Below are 4,736 nucleotides of genomic sequence, written 5' to 3'. Positions count from 1 at the left end.
GAATGGAAAAATTGTTACATCATTTAGAAATCATAAAAATATTACCAATCTTTGTAATACATCATATAAGAAGATTTCTGAGTCATGAAAATGACTTCTTTAAATGTATTCTCGCAGTATCCCACTGCTGTCTCAAAAAGATGTAGGCCATTATCTCCTAAAAACCTACAGGATCATGAAGCTAGATATTAGGATTTAAAACCAAAATGCTGCAAAAAAAAAAACCCTCTAAAAACAAAAAACAAAACCAACTTCAGAGAAGTCACGAAATACTTTGGGAGTCATCAGAGGAACTGGCCCATTACAATGCTTGTAAACATGGTTCTGCTCAGCAGACTAAGTGGCTTCACTAAGCCGTTTTCTGAAAATGATAGATCCTGATATCATGTTGAGTATGTGTTATAAAAACATTGGGGGCAAAGAATCAAAACATTTAGACAGATAACATCTTTGAGACAATCTGATAATGCTTGTGTTCAATAATTATAGAGAGAAGGAAGAAGGAATGGGGTCATCAGTGTCTTTCCTCAGCGTCATAAATCTGTTGACAATGGCCAAACTTGGAAAACCACATGAAAAAAAAAGGGATAGACTAAGGAAGATCAGAGGGTGTCTTTGACTGTCATTTCTGGTAAGAGCACTGGTAAAGTTTGCTTATCTGAGTTCTAGACAGTATGGTAAGGAAGGTTTGGTGCCTGGTGAGTTTTTTTCTAGAGACATACAGGAGATATAACCTTTGGTAAATTGTCCTGGTGTCAGTGTGCTCACAAAACAGTGGAACAGATTCCTTTTACCAGCTGTGAAACTGATGTATAATAGACAATACATTAGAGTTTCAATTTAGTCACCTCAAAAAAATCTTCGAAATATCTGCATATACCTCATAACCTTTCCTATTCTAGTGGTTGGCTGGGTGATTCATTTTTGGGCTAATAATAAAGCAAGGCTAAAGGAGTGTGGTTCGCTTAAAGCTTGGGACAGGCTTTAGTGCTGCAGGGAGTTGTATTTGGATCTCAGCAGTCACGTGCTACCTGAGGATTCTTGGACAAGTCACTTGGCTTCTCCAGACCTCAGGTCTTCAGCTGTCAACTGATGATAACAGTGGTTTAGGTGTGGAGTCTAAGAGAAGAACAGCCCACAGGAATGAGGCTGGATTTTTGGCCTTAACAAGTTGGAAGAGTGGAGTTGCTGTCAGTAGAGATAAGGGTTTGTGGGGAGGGGGCAAGGGTATGGAGGTGCTTGGGCCATATTAGATATAAGAAGCCTTTCAGACATCCAAGTGAAGACATTGAGTCGTAAGTTGGGTATGAAAGTCTTGAGAGGGGTTTGGAGGGAGATACATGTTTGGAAGTTGACATGATGTGGATAATATTCAAAACCATCACTAAGGGAGTGAGGGTAGATAAAGAGGTTTTCCGAGGCTAAGAGGTGGGAGAGAAGAAGATCAGTCTATAAAGGAACCTGAGAAAGTGTTGCATGAACTGAAAGAAATCAATGGAGTTGGTGACTTGGAACCAAGGGAAAGCACGTATTTCAAGGAGCAGAGAGTTATCACTTGTGTTGTATGCTGAAGTGAAGCGACATGAGGACCGATACATGACAAGTGGATTCCCCTACCGGATTATCGGCAACCTTGAGTAGGGCAGTGTTTAGAGGAGTGGTGGGGGTCAAATTTGTGGAGAATTTAAGACAGAATGAAAGGGGAGAGGAGAGAAATTGAAGACGGTGAATGCAGACAACATTTTTAGGTGTTTGGTGTAAGGGGGAGCAAGGAAATAGGTCTATAGCTGGCAGAAAAAGTGGGGATCAAAGTATTTTATTTTAGGCAGTGAAAGGTGACAGTGTTAGTGTGCAGATGTGAAAGATCTAGAGACCTGGGATGAAAGGCGGTTGGGGACAGAGGACAGAGATGGTGGAGACGTGCTGGGCAGAGTCCCTGGGCAGCCACAGGACAGGAGGTCTTGCTTACCTCGTCACGGGCCCATGCCTGGATGGTAACTGGAGAGAAGGGAGGATGTGTGGGCACAGACACGGGTGGGTTGTTTCAAAGCAGGAAGCAGGAAGTGAGTCTGGGAAGGAAGGAGCTGTTAGAAATGTGGAAGAGAGGAAAAGTTATGAAGCCGCCATCTAGGCGAGCAGGAGAAAGCCTGTATTATGTCAGGGCTGAGCAGCTCTCAGGGCCCACTCAGGTCGTGTAACTTTGGACAAGTTACTCAACCTCTCTGAGTGTCAATTTCTTCATCTGTAGAACATAGCTCATAATAATAATATACATCTATAGCACTTTTCTGGTGAAGAACTGAGTTAATTTAGTGTAGTGTCTGCCACAGGAAGGAGTTAGTAAATATTACCTATTATTAATTTTTAATTCATTCATAACTTTTACCATTTCCTATCCATAGAATCAATAGTGGAGATAAGATTTTAAAAATGACTTAAATAGCTTTTAAAGATATTTTGGATATGCCATGTGTTAGGACATAAGCTGATTTGAATGATCTTAAAAGTTCTTTAACGAGTCTAATACATTTATACAAAAAAATCATTGGCTCTCTGGCTTTAGCGTCAAGAGTAGTTCAGTGTAATTTGCTGAAAATTGTAATGATGCCTGGCCGTGCGCCGTAAATGGCCAGTTCATACAATGACACTGATGGTGAGGAAAACCATTTTGAAAATGTCGGTAATGCATGCGAATTTGAGGGTTGTTCTGTAAAGATGTTCGCTGCAATGTGAAGACACATTTATCACGCTCAAAGGAAAGTGCTGAGAGTAGTTTATCTGACAGACGGATTTGGTTTAAAACGTTTGCTCTCTCTGGGGAAATCACTGCATAATTCTCCTTCAATCTTGGTCTATTACATGTAAATTTTTGTTTTGTGGAGGCAAATCAGACTTGTTTTCTCAAGAAGGGAAGTCATTAAGCTAGTCACCAGCTAGCTGGGGACTGCTGATCACTCTGCTGAAGCCCAAACGTGATCTTTGGAAGTCAGCACAGGGCTGCTTTCACAGTGGTTCCTGATTTCCAAATAGAGGGCAGGAACTTTGTCACCAGGGTGGCCTTCGGGCTCAGGTTTCATTCTCTTTCTCTGTTGGACAAAAGAATGAGAATACAAGAAAAATGACCCAGAGAATCATTTAGGACACAAGCCTTGGGGTAAACAGGGCTTTCCATTACAGGTCTGTGTTATGATTCAAAGTAGGCGGAGGAATTCAATGCCTGCTTTCTGAAAAGGCAAACAAAGAGGTTCTGCGTGCCCTGCCCAGGATTCAGAGCCTGGGATCACGCGGCGGCCAGGGCCCAGACCAGGCTCTTCTGGGCTGAACAGGTATTGGAGTGGATTGGAGCAAAAGGTACCACCACAGGCAGGAGGAAGAACCCTGAAGGAAATCATAGCTAGGCAGACATTCCCAAGGAACTAAAAACAAGCGAAGGGCTCTTCAGTGTTGTTTCTTAAGCTCAGTGTCGTATNACATTCCACTGAATAGAACTAAACATTGCTCATATGGACTGACATCTCACACATAGCTATCAAAATATTTGCAAGGTTTTGGTTATAGATATTGACTTATTTAAGTTCATGTAGCTGCATCACCCTGCCAGCCATATGAAAATCATATAAAAGGACAGCATATACAATTAGGTACTCTCTGTACTATTTGATGACGGTAAGAAGTAGTAAGAAGCAACCATGTAGGTTTATGTATTTACTGCACTATACTGTTTATCCTTATTTTTGAGGGTACCCTTTCTATTTATAAAAATAAGTGTGTCGTAAAGCAGCGGTCCTGTTATACCTGCAACGGCCTCAGGCATTTCCTGTTTATTGTGCTTCCTGATTGCACCATTTGCACTCGTGTTTGATTTAGTCTTGTGTTTTGTGCAGTAACATACTGTCCAGGCTTGTAGCCCAGGAGCATAGACTGTACCATGTAGCCCAGGTGTGCAGTGGGCTGTGCTGTCTAGGTGTGTGTACATGCCTCTGTGATGTGGGCACATGGTGCACGTCTCAGAGCATAACCACTGGTCTGATGGCAGTGGTTATATCTGGGGGTTTGGATGCAGCTCAGGAGCGACAGCAGTGAAGACTCTAGGGACTCACAGTGACATGGCCTTTGTTAAATTCTGAAATTAGTACTTAATGGAGAAGAACAGAGGCATTACTTTAAAGAACTGGTTCTCAACGGAGGCTATGTTTGTCCCCAGGGGGTAGTTGACAGTGTCTGAGGACATTCTTGATTGGCAGAACTGTTCTCAGGTGGTCTTCCCACCCTAAACCCTCCTGCCACCCTACCGCACCCCATCCCAAGACAATCTTCTTTTCATTTAGTCTTACTGCAAGGAACTACGTCAAAGCCATGAAACAAAACATCATCATGCATTGCAAAGGTAGATATTAACAGGAAATATAGGCCATCCAAATTCATATGTATTCAAGTTACAATCCAAGAAGAATGTAAGCTCTGAGAGTGGGTAAACCAGGGTCTATAACTTCTTGGAAACTTACAGTCTGGGTCGCCATTAGGTGGTCAGCACTGGTGGCCACCATTGCCCCAGCATGTCCTAGGCATCAAGAGCCTTGCAGGCATTATCGTCTAAGCAGTGAATGTGTTCAGATTTATTATGTGTTTGGGAGACCATATAAGTGAAATGTTCCAGAAAATAGTTCAAAAAATGCTCATACTACGTACTGTAAAATGAATATGACTCTAAATCTCTATTTCACAAACTGCACTGC

This window comes from Hipposideros armiger, unplaced genomic scaffold (genome assembly GCF_001890085.2).
Source record: "Hipposideros armiger isolate ML-2016 unplaced genomic scaffold, ASM189008v1 scaffold_37, whole genome shotgun sequence".
NCBI lineage: Eukaryota > Metazoa > Chordata > Mammalia > Chiroptera > Hipposideridae > Hipposideros > Hipposideros armiger.
The sequence above is the reverse complement of the archived record's forward strand: the minus strand, read 5'-3'. Positions refer to the sequence as shown.